The sequence below is a fragment of the Myodes glareolus genome, chromosome 3, assembly GCF_982192425.1.
Source record: "Myodes glareolus chromosome 3, mMyoGla1.1, whole genome shotgun sequence".
NCBI classification, from domain to species: Eukaryota; Metazoa; Chordata; class Mammalia; order Rodentia; family Cricetidae; genus Myodes; species Myodes glareolus.
In genome coordinates this window covers 107,937,962-107,954,151 of record NC_142028.1, presented here as the reverse complement: position 1 = coordinate 107,954,151, position 16,190 = coordinate 107,937,962, and the positions used below count along the sequence as shown (strand labels likewise).

At 47.2% G+C, this 16,190-nt stretch overlaps 1 protein-coding gene and 1 pseudogene across 1 annotated transcript in view; both read right to left on the bottom strand.

Annotated features, from left to right (window-relative positions):
• The window catches only part of Ttc39b (tetratricopeptide repeat domain 39B), a 114,850-nt gene that overhangs the window by 92,806 nt on the left and 5,854 nt on the right, over positions 1-16,190 (bottom strand). The window lies entirely within an intron of this gene.
• LOC148122779 (small ribosomal subunit protein uS2 pseudogene) lies at positions 4,619-15,009 on the bottom strand (annotated as a pseudogene).

Below are 16,190 nucleotides of genomic sequence, written 5' to 3'. Positions count from 1 at the left end.
CCTACAGGAGACAGTCATCAGGGTGATCAGAGAGTCAAGGGCAGTCAGTGCCCACTGACGTAACCACAACATGATGAAATGAGTTCCCACCCACCAACTCCCTCCCCACCCCCTAGCAAAAAGCATTCTTCAAGTTTGTACAGGACTCCATATAAAGTCTATGGGTCACATGCTCCGTCAGGTGCTGTACCGTCTAAGGAGCAAGCTTGTCTCTGAGCACTATCACCATAAATAAATATACATTAGTGACTTAATTACACTGCCAGTAGAGGATGGTGGAAAATACAACTTAGGCTTGGGAGGTAGACCAGTCTGGGTGTGAACCTTGATTCTGCCCTTGACCTGAGACAAGTCCGGTTCCTTTAATCCTCCACTTCCTGATGCTATGATGGGAATCTCAACCCCCTCCAGAAGTTCTGTAAGGATTTTGGTGACACAATGTTCTCTCTCTTACGGAAAACAGGCCTGACTCAAAACAGGTTGCCCCAATACAGCTGCAGGGGATATTCATCCGAAGAAATTAGATGAGTCAGCTGACCCCTGAAGACAGAGCTAGAAGCCCTAGAAGCCCTAATCATACTTATCTCTCTCTCTCTCTCTCTCTCTCTCTCTCTCTCTCTCTCTCTCTCTCTCTTTTTGTTTTTCTTTTTCGAGACAGGGTTTCTCTGTAGCTTTGGAGCCTGTCCTGGAACTAGCTCTTATAGACCATGCTGGCCTCGAACTCACAGAGATCCACCTGTCTCTGCCTCCCAAGTGCTGGGATTAAAGGTGTGTGCCACCACCACTCGGCTCTTAATTCTTTTTTTATATCCAAGATTCTGAGCGTCTTCTGAAAGGGGAGAAATAATCAGAAGAGAGTATGTTCGTAGCAAAGAGATACTCCCAAATGTTAACCACCGTCTGTCTCTTCCCTCGGAACCTCACACTGCATTTCCTTCTCAAACAGTTGACGTTCCAGAATGGAAAACATAACTTTGGGCACAGACTCACAGGTCCTCAGTGCCCCAGGGACCAGTGTGACCTTGGCTAACACACACAACCTTTGGGGATCCAGCCAAGAGTAAAGCAGAAAGGATGGTATAGTTCCAAATTAGAAAGTCTTTGAAATACATTAAAAAAAATTCAAAATTCAAAAAAAGCTCAGTGCAGCCATCTGTTCATCACACACGCAAACAAACCTCAGGGAAGGCTGGTTATCGTGATGCACCCAAACGGAGCACTGGGCTTCTGGGAGTGCGCAAGTATCAGTGCCGCCAACCACATCCTCCACTGCTGGATGCTGTGACTACCAAGCAAAGCAAACAGCTTACACAAGGATTCTTTGGAATTTTCAACAAGCCCAGGGAAGTGATGAGATTAGAACTCAACCACCAGATGTCGCTCTCATGAAAAGCTTGGGATAGTGCGGCTTTAGCTTCCCTTGCTCGCACATTAACGTTTTTTAAAAAACGAAAGTTAACTTTATAAGGAGAAAAGTTGCAGTTTAAGGGAGAAGTTCTAAAGTCGGGACTTCTAAGCACTCATACTGCAGAGAGGCTGGCGGATCTCGATGAGCTCAAGGCAGTCTGGTCTACAGAGATTCAGGACAGCCAGGACTACAAAGAGAAACCCTGTCTTGAAAAACCATAACACATCGTGACTCCACAGAGAAATGAGCAATGCATGCACATAAAATGTGCACTGCATTTAGGAGGGGATATGGTCAAGATCCAGTACGCACATGTATGAAATTGTCAAAGAATACACAAAAGATATTCTAAAAGATGTATATTGCAATGCACAAAACATGACATTCATTTGCAAAAGGTAAGTCTTTTACAATTATATATACTGAATTTATTTAGCATAGATGAGCAAATTATTTCATGTTCAGTGATATTACTTGGATAGAATCTTTATGGTTGTAAAATCAACCTTGCAGATCACTTGCTGTAGCAACACCTCTGCCTTCCAGTGCTGACCAATACCTTACCTACCCACAGTTCATAGAACAGCTAAGGGTGCAGTGTAGGGGGGCCAGGGGAATAATTTTATTCACAGGACCAACAGCAAGCAGAACCAAGACTTAGTGCGATCTGACTTTAGAAGTACTCTTAAAAGAAAAGGAACAGAGTTCACACCACAATACTCTTTCTCCAATTTCACACTGTTAAAACATGGCTCAGTGGGTAAGATGACTGCGGCCAAGACTGAAGACCAGAGTTCAATTCCCAGGCCCCACACGGTACAGAGACGCCTGTAATTTGTTCTCAGACCTCCATACTCCTGCCATGGCATGAAGGTGCCCACATGCGCAAGCATATGCAACACACAATTAATAAAAATGTTCGTGGACAAGGATCCCTGTTAACATATAGTCTTAGGGAAAATATTTGATCACATGATCTTCCATAGATAAACTACGGTACAATTATTTCACTCCATTCTCTTTGGTTGTTACATAAAAAACAAGAGTGGATCTATTTCTAAGACACATTAAGTGAAAAATCACAGTCCTGGAAGAGATGCATGATGGACCATCCCATTTATATTTGTAAGATGCCCTGTGAGAATGCTAACCAATAATAAGTCATACAAGACAGGTTCCTTCTGAGGTCGGAGGGGAAGAATGGTAAAGAGGAAGATCGTGCTAGCTTCTGAGCGATTTAACACCTCCTAGCAAGAATGCCTGTGTGTCTCCGACAGAGCATGAGCAATCTGAATGCCATTAAACAGGAGACTGTCCCTTTAAGAAGCAGATCTAGCATTTCAGAAGAAATCAGGGCACAGTAAGGCCAGAGGCACTTCCACACACCTGATCCCTCTCACCCTGGCAAATTTTTTCATATTATATTTATTCTATTATATCTCTCCAACTGTATTTTTTGTTTTCCTATTTTCTTCTATTAGATTTTTAAAACTATCAATCCAAGTTCCCACTCCCTCCCACCTCACTCCTATCCACTCCTCAGAGAGGGTAAAGCACATTGCTTTGTAGAAGGTCCAAGGCCCTCCCTACTATACCTAGGCTGAGCAAGGTTTACATCCAAAGAGAATAGGTTCTCAAAAAGCCAGTACATGCAGTAGGGATTAACCCTGGTGCCACTGGCAATGACCCCTCAGACTGCCCCAGCCATACAACTGTCACCCACATTCAGGGGGACTAGTTTGGTCCTATGCTTGTTCCTTCCCAGTCCAGCTGGTGTTGGTGAGCTCCCATTAGCTCAGGTAAACTGTTTCAGTGGATGAACCCATCATGGTCTTGACCTCTTTGCTCATATTCTCATTCCTCCCATTCTTCAACTGGACTTTGGGAGCTCAGTCCAGTGCTCCGATGCGGGTCTCTGCCCTGGTAACTTTTTAATAAATCATCATTTGGAAAGAACTGCAAACTAACACACTTAGTCACCTAGCACAAGGAACCCTGTATGCCACTTACCCAAAAATCCACCTCCCTTTGCCACGTTGCCACATTGGTTTCATAACCTGCTCTTCCTTCTGTCCCCACCTCCTTTCCCTCACTTCCTGTCTAGCCATCCCACAACTGATTTCTCTGAACCATCTGGGAGTAAGGTGTGACCTACTTACAGGTCAGTGTGGTTTATGTTGTGGGATATTTGTATACTGTGTGAAGATAAATTGCTGTGATTGGTTTAATACAGAGCTGAACAACCAATAGGCAGGAGATATAGGTGGGACTTCCAGGAACAGAGAGGACTCTGGGAGGAAGAGAGGCATAGAAGTCAGCCAGCCAGATCTGGAAGAGTCAGATATATGGATTGGGGTAAAGGTAAAAGCCACCTGGTAGAACATAGATTAATAAAAAATATTTGTTAATCTAAATTATAAGAGTTAGTTAGGAACAAGTCTAAGCTATAAGCCAAGCTTTCATAATTAATAAGAAGTCTTTGTGTTGTTATTTGGGAGCTGTTGGGCAAAAAAAAAAAAAAAAAAAAGTCTGATTACATGTTCACCTCTTTCACAGCCCGGTTCTATAAATCAGACCACTTTATACCACTACCCAGGTTACCATATGTCAGGTGACCCAGTGGCATCTTCACAGCATTTTTCAATCCTGCAGTATGAGCTCCGGGCTAGAGCCAGCTAGTGCACTCGGCTCTCATGACTCTCCTGCTTCATTAACTTGGAGTTTTTATACTATTCTCTTTTAGAACATTGACAGTCTTTTTTCTTATGTCTCTCCTCTTTACAGCCTTCATCACTGAAGTTCTCTGACAGATCTCTATGATCTGTCAGTTAGTAAGGTACTAACCCACGACAGAAAGGGCTCCATACCTTCTCAGGACATTTTATCTGGAATACCTGCCCCTCCAGCGGTGTTGATTTTAATCACCTAACACCGCGGTCCATTGCTCCACTGCACTGAGACTCTTTTTGTCTGGCAATTGCTAAGAAGTTTATGGTGCAGGCCAGCAAGACAGTGCAACAGATGAGAGCTTGTCACCACAGCAGCAGACCTGAATTCAGTTTCTGGATGAAAGGTCAGAACTGACGACTCCCACACATATGCACAATGACTTAATTAACTAATGTAAAAAAAAAAAAAAAAAAAAAAAAAAACAAAACAAAACAAAGAAAGTTGGCTGGAAAAGGAGCATGTATGCTCACAGGACTACCTAACTCCTCTCCCAAATATGCCCCTAGACTCAGCACCTAGGACAGAGCCATCCTGATTTGGCCTCCTTGCACTGGGCTTACAAACCCTCACCAGCTACTATACCTGACTCCTGAAGCGATCTAACACCGTACCGATCTGCCCATGGTATTCTACCACAGTCACCCTTCTCTTTGTTAATCTCCCATCAGCATGGACTCAAAGATTCCTACTGTTTCCAATGCTCTACAAAATACCCACTGTTCTTAACCATCGCTGCGCTCAAATTGTCCCAAAAGTTGACACAGATAACTTGTAAATTTTCACAATCTTCTCTCTTGAGAAAATTCTAACACTTAGTTCTTGCTCATCATAAGAATTCCTATGTCAGAATTCCTACGTGTAAATCTGAGATGTACCTGAATTTTTTCCCCAATCATCTAACATCTCTAGCCACTGAATCTCATATCTGACACACCAATATACAGCCCCAAATGGACTTTGAGAGTGTGTTTGGCTTGCTGCTGTCTGAAGCTGACTTTATCACAAGCCATTAGTTAATCTCTCAACTCCTCTAAATGCCTGGGAGTGGATTAGGTTCCACCTGCTAATACACCTATATACACTGGGCAGGGAGCACACACCTGTAATCCCAGACTCTGGAGGTGGAGACTGGAGGAAGGAGGAACCTATGTGTCTAGGCTAGCCAGGGCTAAGTATTGAAAACACAAAACAAATCAAAACAAATCAAACCACAGATTCCTTCCAACAGGATACACTGGCCACCTAGAGGGCCAGAGCCATCTTTCTCCGCTTTCTGGCATTTCCTGCTGCCCAGCAGAGGTGAGAACAGACTTTGTCAACAGCAGTGTCTGGGTATGTACTCTAGTTCACTGCAGAATGTCATGAAGGTATTCATGGTTTTTGCCCTGAATGTCCCCAGAGGTTCATATGCTGAAGGCTCGAACCTCAAGGGCAGTGTTGCTAACATAAAGTACCACCAAGCTGTGGCAGAGCCTGTAAGAGGTGGAGGCTTGTGGAGGGAAGTCACTCCACAGGGGGCATTCCCTCGCCTGCACCCCAGCTTCAGGTCACCCTGAGATCAGTTCCACCACATCTCCCCACTAGAATGTTCTGCTTGCCTGGGGCCCAAAAAGCAATGGAATCAGCTGACCACGGATTGAAACCAAAATAAACAATTCCTCCTTTAATGGTTTGTTGCAGATACCTTGTTATAGGAATAGAAAGCTAAGGAACATAGCCCAGAGCACCAGGGTCTTCCCTAAGTGGGTCAATTCTGCGCAGGACTGACATGACTTGTGAGCAGGAGCCTAGATCAAACGCTCTTGTCGCCCTTCCAAGCACCTCATTTCCTCCTTTAGCTACATTTCCTCCTTTAACTACATCAACTGCTGCCTCCTGAGATGAAAATTAGATAGAAGAGACAGATAACAAAAAGGATGTAACCAAACAAGATCATACAGATAATGACCACGGCTAAGAAAATAAAGCGTCGTGCAGAAAAGATCCAGCTGACGTGAAGATAGGGACCAGACAAAGCCTCTGCCTCAGTTAGGGTTAGCATCGCTGTGGCTGTGATTAAACACTGCGACCAAAAGGCAAGCTGGGAGGAAAGGGTTTACTTGTTCTACACTTCTACATTACAGTCCATCATTAAAAGAAGCCAGGACAGGAACTCAAGCAGAACAGGAACCTGGAGGCAGGAGCTAATGCAGAGGCCATATAGGGGAACTGTTTACTGGATTGTTCCCCATAGCTTAATCAGTCTGCTTTCTTATAGAACCCAGGACCACTAGGCCAAGGGTGGCCCCACCCACAAGGAAGTTGGTCTTCAAACCCTAATTAAGAAAATGCCCTACATCCTAGCCTACAGTCCATCTTATGGAAATATTTCCTCAATTGGTGGCTCTAGCTTGTGTCATATTGACATAAAACTAGCCAGCCCAGCCTCTTTGGAGATATGACCTATGGGGTGAGGAGGGAAAGTTCAGGAATTGGTCACGGCTGAGTCAGCTAGGCCAGGAAGCCGCACACAAGAGCACTAAGGTAGGGAATGACTTGGCACACCAAGGGGAACGAGGCAGAGAATGGCAGGAGACAGCTGGAAGAAAGAGCAGATCTATTCCGGTCACAAGGAGCATGGCTTTCTTCTAATTACTATGGATAGTCACTGAAAGTCTGTGCACTGGGTAGAAACATGTAATCAATGTCTGAAAAAGACAGGGGAGACACCGTGGAGAACAGATCAGAGAAGGCAAACGGCACAATGGCAGGGCCATGTCAGACCACAGCACAGGACCGAGGAGGGGACCCAAGTGATGGCACAGAGGAGCAGAATGCGGCCATGCTACCAACTCCACAGCAGTGGCTGATGGCGGAGAACGGGCAAGCGGGTGACGAGGGGGGAGGAAGCTGACGCCTGGCTCCCTTTGGGTATGTGGTGCTATTTTAAACCCATCTGTTTGCTTCAGGAAATTAGAAAAAGATGGCAGTCTCCAGCGGCCTCGGTGGAGAGCCAGGTCTTTGTGGTCTTCAGCACATGAACAAGGGTTCTTTAAAATGTCCACATCTAACTAACTACTGTCACGTGATAAACAGACCCTCATTCTCACATGGACTGGGCTTGTGTACTTTCAGATGGGAGGCTTCTTAAATTTTCTCTGCTGACAACCCCTTTTGGTCCAAGATATCTGTATGCAACACTAGATATACAGACAGATAAACAAAAAGAAGTACAAATCAAACACTGATTGATCGTAAATCACTTTTTAAAAACCTGCTTAAAGACAACTCTTGAGCATACATCTAATTTTATTTTTTATAAAAGATGAAGGGGCTGGAGAGATGGCTGAGCGATGAAGAGAATTTGTTGCTCTTGTAGAGGACCCAGGTTCTATCCAGCACCCACATGGTGACTCACCACCACCGCTAAGCCAGTTCCGAGGGATTTGATGCTGTCCTGAACTCTAAACACTCTAGGTTGACATGATGGCAGACATCCATTCAAACAAAATACTCACAAACATAAACATATTTTTAAAAGCATAAAAACAAAGACTAAAGCAAAGTTGCATGCTAATGAGAAGGATGTGTTTATTCTCCCACAAAGAATTAAATCCTGACTGAATATTTGCTTCTGCAGGATACTGAACATCTTCAGCACTTTTCAGAGTTGCGTATTTTGATTCTATAACAGTCAATGCTAAGAACATCACATAACAACATGGTATAAAACAACAAAAATGTGTTAGGCCATTTCTGAAATATTTGGAATCTCTGCCCTAATTCCAAAACAGAACTCACTGAACATTTTTTAAATGAAACTCAAGCCAGCAACTCAAATAGCAAATCTTAAATGCAAACATCCTAGTAAATATAACCCAAAGCAAACTAACTTCATACTTTGGCTGAAGGACGATGGGAGGAAATAGGGAAGCCTGTTTTCCACAGTTCTACCTAGAAGAGTCATAAGAAAAGGCCATGTGTATGACTTATGAAATAAGCAAGTGGCTGGAGATGGGCGTGGTCAAGCCACGCCTCTAGGGCCAAAGCACAGCCATACTCATTCATGAATGGGCCACACCTACCCAGGAGACAAGCTGCGATTGCCTCATTTAGCTCAACGAGCTAGGAAACTGGCTCAGGACACCCTTTCCTTGCTTCCCTGACTTGAGCTATGTCCCAAGATAATAAAACACTGACAAACCAACTCAAGGAAGGAAAGGGCTTATTTGAGCTGAGAGGTCATTGTCCATCACTGAGAGGAGACAAGGCAAGAACTGAAGCACAGACCAGGACTGCTTACTGGACTGCTCAGCCTGCTTTCTTCTACAACTCAGAACCACCTGCCCAGGGGTAGCACTGCCCACAGTGGGCTGGGATCTCCCATTTCAATCATTAATCAAGAAAATGTCCACATAGACTTGGACACCGGCCAATCCAGTAGAGGCATTTTCTTTATTTGGTTTGGTTTAATTTTTCGAGACAGGATTTCTCTGAGTAGTCCTGGCAGTACTAGAACTTGCTTTGTAGACCAGGCTGACCGCTGACTCACAGAGATCCACCTGCTTCTGCCTCCCGAGTACTGGTATTAAAGGCAGGAACCACGACCAGGCTTTACCCATTATTTGTTTTATTTTGGGCATTTTCTTAATTGAAGCTTTCTCTTCGCAGATGACTCTAACTGGTATCAAAGTGACCAGAATTAGCCAGCATCAGTCAGTTCTTCGGGCAGACTTCTACTGCTGTTTGAATTTAAATACAAAACTCTTTCCTACTTAACGTACGTTTTTAAATTACTATCAGCAAATGAATATGCAAAGCCGACACCAGCAATGTGGCTATCTGCAGTACTGGAAACAAGGCCATTTACTACAGCCTAATCCACTCTAGAAAAGTCTTGCCATATGAATGAATTTGTAAAAAGCAAGATCGATACTTAGTTACTAACCAGGAGTGCAATCATGTCCATGACTATGCCAGAGCTGCCTGACAGGGCAACACACAACAACCTGAGATGAGCAGCAGGGTTCCCAATGGGCTGATGAGGACACCACCGAGGGACCCAAAGAGCAGAGGCAAAGACCTTGGATGCACTTAGCCAATAGCAGAAGCCCACCCGTGTCTACAAGCCCACCTATCTTCTTCCCTCCTGTCCATACGCCCTGCTTGAAACAGAACAAATCTGAAATCCAGGCAATTTTGTTTGACTCTCTGTCCTCCTTGAGACTCGCTGCTAGGACAGTCCAGTTTTCTTGTCTTCTCTCTTTCTTTTCCAGCTTGTAGGAACTTTATTTTCCTTCCACCTTTTTCCTTTGCTTAGGTGTCTGCAGAGGAGCTCAGGACCACTCAGTGGTGGCTCCAACCCACTCGGTGGCCTGCACTGTGGGAGCTGCTGACCAATTCTCAGTGGCTAGCTGGGCACTCCAGTCAGTAGGAAACTGCTGGGTGGGTACCGAGGGCACCTGCACACCCTCAGACCAGTCAGTGGCCTCTGGCTGAGCAGCAGTGAACTCAGGAGCTGGAGCGGTCCATTCGCCCTGAAATTCCTCCTTGGTGACGGCCTTCTCAGCAGCAGCCTGTTCTTCCTTCTCAATCTCCTCTGGGTCTCTGTAGAAGTAAAGATCAGGCATAACCTCCCATGGGTGCTCCCGGGAGATAGTGCCACACATGTGGAGTACTTCCCGGGCCAGCATCCACCACATCAGGCCCACTGAGTGAGCTCCCTTGCTGTTGTACGGGATGACGATGTCCACGCAGCGCAGAGGTGAGTCTGTTACACGGGGCAATGGTGGGCAGGTTCACGGAAGACGCCTCTGTGAGGGGCTGGTGGTCAGCCCTGGGATCAGTCACCACTAGAATCTGTGCTCCCTGAAGGCTGCCTGGATCCAGTTAGTGAAGGTCCGTGGGGTGAACCAGCCAGCGATCGGAGTGGCTCCAGTGGCAGCAGCAAACTTCAGCACCGCTCGCTGCCCAGTGCTCCTGGAGATGACGTTGACATCAGCAGGGTTCTCAATGGTAACAATAGCCCGGGCTGCCAGCAGCAGCTTCTCCCAGGTCCTCTCCAGATTGATGATGTGGATGCCGTCGCTTTTCCTTTTGTAGATGTACTGCTCCATCTGAGAGTCGAGGTTGGTGCCACCTAAGTGGGTTCCCGCAGCGAGGAATTTGAGGACATCCTCCTCCTTCATCTGCAGGACATCAAGGGCTCCGGACATTGTGTAAGTTTCCCTTTAAGTTACGTCCCGGGGCAGCACAGAAAGACGACAGTCCAGTTTTCTAATCAGGCCAGAGCTTAGAAGTCTGGCTGCTGGTGCTTCCTTCCAAGTGAAACCTAAACATGCTGGCTAAGCAGCAGCTGCCTCAGGGAATGAACTAGAAAATTAGGGGGTGAAGGTCATCCACATCACCTATATATCTGTCTTCTTGCAAACAGAACACATTTCTACTGTCGTGGGCAGCGGTAACTCACGAAGCCCTCCTGGTGACGTCACAGTACCTGTGCCTGCCTAACTCCATCCAAATGCACCCGGAACTCCAGTCTGCTTTGTTTTCCACACACAGAACAGGTGCTCAGTTTCAATACACCCTGGGTCTTTTCATTTTTCTAATCATTTTAAGTGTTAAAAATAAACTAAGAAGAAATGGGGATACAGAAAAGCTAAGTGGAATTGAGGTGATAGTTACACAACTCTAAATTTACTAAAAGACAAACGTCTCTAAACAAAGGTGTGAGCTACAGCTCATTGGCCCAGCACATTCGAGAAATCAGATTAGATTCCTAGCACCAAGTGAAGGGAGCAAAGAAGTAAACTTTATGATGTGTAAATCACAGCTCAATAAAGGCAGGTGGTCAGCTGTTGCTTGCTTGTGTGATTGTTCTTGAAACAAGGTCTCACGTAACCCAAGCTGTCCTTAACCTGTCTACACAGCTGAGGATGGCTGTGAACTCCGAATCCCATCTCCCACAAACTGTCTACACAGCTGAGGATGCCCGTCTCCCACAAACTGTCTACACAGCTGAGGATGGCTGTGAACTCCGAATCCCGTCTCCCACAAACTGTCTACACAGCTGAGGATGCCCGTCTCCCACAAACTGTCTACACAGCTGAGGATGGCTGTGAACTCCGAATCCCGTCTCCCACAAACTGTCTACACAGCTGAGGGTGCCCGTCTCCCACAAACTGTCTACACAGCTGAGGAAGGCTGTGAACTCCGAATCCCGTCTCCCACAAACTGTCTACACAGCTGAGGATGGCTGTGAACTCCGAATCCCGTCTCCCACAAACTGTCTACACAGCTGAGGATGCCCGTCTCCCACAAACTGTCTACACAGCTGAGGATGGCTGTGAACTCCGAATCCCGTCTCCCACAAACTGTCTACACAGCTGAGGATGCCCGTCTCCCACAAACTGTCTACACAGCTGAGGAAGGCTGTGAACTCCGAATCCCATCTCCCACAACTGTCTACACAGCTGAGGGTGCCCGTCTCCCACAAACTGTCTACACAGCTGAGGAAGGCTGTGAACTCCGAATCCCGTCTCCCACAAACTGTCTACACAGCTGAGGATGGCTGTGAACTCCGAATCCCGTCTCCCACAAAGTGTCTACACAGCTGAGGATGGCTGTGAACTTCGAATCCCGTCTCCCACAAACTGTCTACACAGCTGAGGATGCCCGTCTCCCACAAACTGTCTACACGGCTGAGGAAGGCTGTGAACTCCGAATCCCGTCTCCCACAAACTGTCTACACAGCTGAGGATGGCTGTGAACTCCGAATCCTGTCTCCCACAAACTGTCTACACAGCTGAGGATGGCTATGAACTCTGAATCCCGTATCCCGCTCCTGAAGTGCTGAGACTAAAGGCATGTCTGCTAAGCTGGAAGCAGGGGTGAGAACGCCTGTACTGAGATCATGCTAATGGTCATGCAGGTATTGGAGACTGACTGTGTAATGTCCCCCACAGCCTGAAGGATGAGCATTAGAAAGTGTTTGGATCTTAACCCCAACCAATGGGTTAATCCTTTACGGAGTCAAGTGAAGAGGACATATTGAGAGGTGCAAAGCAGAAGACAAGGCCAAGTTAGAGGAAGCAGGTGGCTGGGAGCTGCCTACTGTCCTAGACTCTTTCACCTTGTCTCTGCAACACGTTCAACACTGTCCCATAACCCGTATGTGCTGCCTCACTCAGGACCAGAGACCCAAAGCCAAGGGGCAGACGATGAACACTCTCAACAGTGAGCCAGAGCAAACCCTTCTGAAGCCCTGTGTCAGGCACTTCCATCACGCAACTGACAAGTCCAACCAGGAGGGAAGGTCTCTCTCCCGGCAGAGAGGACACACCCTGCCGCTGGAACTATAGAGCTACTTTTTCTATGGGGAAGAAAGGCCACAGTTCCTGCTGAACCCCAAGACACATCCCATCCTAGTTGGATGATGCCACAATAAATGGGCCAAAGGGAGACTGCTAACAGCTGGGGGGCCAGCAGAGAAAACTGTGGGTGTGCTAGCGTCTGCAGGGAGCCAAAGGCTTGATTAGCCGGCATGGGAACTGCAGAGGGAACAGGTAGAAGTGAGGCAGGACCAGCCTTGGGGCATGAGACAAGGAGCAATAAGCACGCTGGAATGCTGATGCCCACACGAGCAACCCAAGCACCTAGGCCTCACCCCAGACCTAGTAAGAATCACTGGTGAGAGCCAGGCAGTATTGGCACAAGCCTTTAATCTCAGCATTTGGGAGTTTGAGGCCAGTCTGGTCTACAAAGTGAATTTCAGGACAGCTAAGACTGTTACACAAAGAAACCCTGTCTCAAAAGAAAAAAACAAACCCCACTAATGTGAAAACTCAGGAATCCCCACCTTCAAGCAAGGAGACTTTTGTGCACACTCAAGTGTGGGGACCACTGAGCCCCCGTGATAAAATGAACATGCTTTACCTCAAAAGCAATGAGAAGCCCAGACAATTTTAGGAAGCAAGGTAGGAATGGACTTGAATTTTAGAAGTGCATTCTAGCTTGGTACATTGCTTTGGGGCAGAGCAAGAATCCAGAATGCCCTCCAGTACCCAAGAGTCATTACACGTCACTCCCTTTACCCTTTAACCTCTTATACTATAACTCCACAGATGAAGATGGTCCTCCAGAGTGGGCACATTGGGCTTTACGGTATTATTTTGTTAGCCTGTTTGTTTTTCGAGACACGGTTTCCTTGTGTAGCCCAGCCCCGGCCATCCTGGAACTAGCTCTGTAGACCAGGCTGGCCTCCATTTGCTATAACTGTCTTGAAACATGGGGTCTTCAGAAAGTGATGACAACGTGAGGGTGTGGGGGTCTGAATGGGCGCGGCCCCACAGGCCCATGTCTGAGTGCTTGGTCCCCAGTTAGTGGAGATATTTGGGAAGGATTAGGAGGTGTGGCCTTATTGGAGGAAATCTACCATGGGGCGTGGGCTTTGAGATTTCAAAAGCCCATGCCGCCCAGTATCTCTCTCTCCCTCTCTCTCTACTGCCAACAAATCAGGGTACAACCCTCCCCACTACTGCTCCAGTGCCGAGCCTGTCCACTTCCGGCCGTGATGATCATGGACTAATCCTCTAAACCTATAAGCAAACCCCAGTTATGCTGTCTTTCAGAAGTTGTCTTGGTCGTGGTTTCTCTTTCCGGCAACGGAACACTAAGACAAGGACAAAAGCCTCATGAATGGGTTAATATCGATTACTATGGGTAAGGGTTGCTCACTGGCAGTAATGGGTTAATAATTATCAGCATGAATTATTACTATGAGGATATGGCTTAGCTGGATATGACCTTGCTCATATGAGGCCCTGAGTTCAATCCTATGCACTGCTATTAAAAAATAAGGGGATACAGGTTACTGGTTCACATGAGTTCACTCTCTCCCGGATATGCTCCTTCCCTACAAAATGCTATTGGTCATGTTAACACAGCAAGAAGGTCCTCACCAGATGCAGCATCCCAGTCTTGAATCTCAGACTCTCTAGTACTGTAAGAACTGAATCTCTGCTCTCCAGCGGTTGTTACCATCTCAATAACAGCGGAAGCAGTAACCACACAGAAGCATGCCTCTTCTAAATCCTCATCTCTTAAAAAGTGTTGCATGAAAACCCTGTAACAACACTGACATCCACCAACAGAAAGGGGCTACACAAGGCAACATCCAGACAACCAGAGGTTATCCCACCTTCTACCTATAGGTCACTGGGAGAGCAGGTACCGCTCCCGGGTGACTAGCATCGCACTTCCCCTGCGGACACACGCTGACACTGGTCAGTGGTGGACAGAGCTAAAAGAGACGGCCCTTTGAGTTCACTCTTCTCCCTCAGAAAAGCGTAAGGATGGTAGATCTGCACTATTTTCTCAGCCGGAGTCCTGGGAATTACCCTAAAAGGAAGCTGCATTAATCAAGGGAACCCCCAGTGGGGTCTGCGGCTCCTGCAGGGTCTGGGAGAACAAAGTCTAACAGCTGCTCTTGATGACAGCACCAGGAGCCAGCGTTTGCACCAGCACTGGTCATGCCCGGTGCTACAGCTCTGCCTGAGCTAGGAGGCATCCTTAAGATGAAGAAACTGGGAGATTAAGCGCCTTACCCAAGGCTGTACAAGCAGAGGTTCAAACCCCCCTTCCACGCTACTCTAGATCTGCACACACCACTTGGCAGGCTGTGTCGGACTAGTTTCTCCTAGGTTCTGAAATCTAAGTAATAAGGAGGTAAGCAAACTTAATCCTAGGCTCTACAGCATTTATAAATAGGCTACATTCCTAGGAATCACCCAGGACTAGGTGCTACCACATGACCTTTAACCCAGCTGCTCAAGTGTGGTGCAAAAGTAGCCACCGGCACCATCTAAACAAATGGCCATGGCTGCAGGCCCAAAAAATTTTACTTACAAAAGTAGGTGACATCTGCGTTACAAAAGAAGGCACATCTGCCTCAGGCCTTCCACAGGGTTCTCAGGGCCCTGGCCTAGAGGAAGGGACCCTGAATTCAGAATTAACCTGCTCTGCCTTCAACAGTTGTGCGACCCGGTACCAGTCGCTTCCTGACAATTTCTGAGAAGCACAGAGATCTCTGGAGTAGCTGGGACCGCAGACTGTACCCCTGTGGGGAGAACACCTCCACCCTCCTGCGCTGTCTTCAGGGTTTCTGTTTCCAAACAGGAAGCAGCAATGACTGCCCCGTCCTTTACTTTCACTTTCCGTTCCCGACCCCATCTCCTAGAAACGGGAGCAGAGCGGGAACCTGAGTGCTCCCGACTACAGCCTGCCGGGGCTGAGCAAGGGCCCAGGCAGGGTCAGACTCGCCTGAGGAATTACGCAGGTTGTGTGTGTCTCTGGGGCAGAGCCAGCATGAGTCCCTGCTGCCCCTGCAGCAGGGCCAGCCGAGGTTAGTCCCTTCCTCCTACTCTGTCTCAAGCCACTGAGTACACAGGAAACTACTCTCAGGTTCTCACATCACAGGCATATGAGGCTGACCTGAGAAGAATGAGAGCCCGGGAGGAGGCAGATGGGCAGGCCTGATTGCAAAGCCCTTTCCCAGAAGCCCAGGGATCACTTGGTACAAAGCAATCCACCAGGTGCTCACGGTGCCCTGCTGGCCTCCTTCTGAGGGCGTGGGCAGCAGCTGGGATCTGGGCCTGGCTTCCCCATCCGACCTCCAGTGCATTTCTGAACTTCCCGACACTCTCCATTCTCAAAGGATGAAACCATCAGACTCCACAGAGCACTGCTACAACGCTAGCTTGCTCTTTCCTTCCACTTCTAAGGAACCACTTTGTATAAAGTGTCTTCGGCAACGTCTTGGTACAGGAAATGGCATACTGCAATAATGCTGGAGATGGCTGCCGATATCTACAGGAGTACCGACTCAAACTTTAAAAGTCCCATGTAGCTGGATGGTGGTGGTGACACACACAAGGCCATCCTGGTCTATAGAGCAAGTTTCAGGACAGCCAGGGCTACACAGAGAAACCCTGTCTTAAAAATGAAAGAAAGAAAGAAAGAAAGAAAGAGAGAGAGAGAGAGAGAAAGAAAGAAAGAGAGAGAGAGAGAGAGAAGG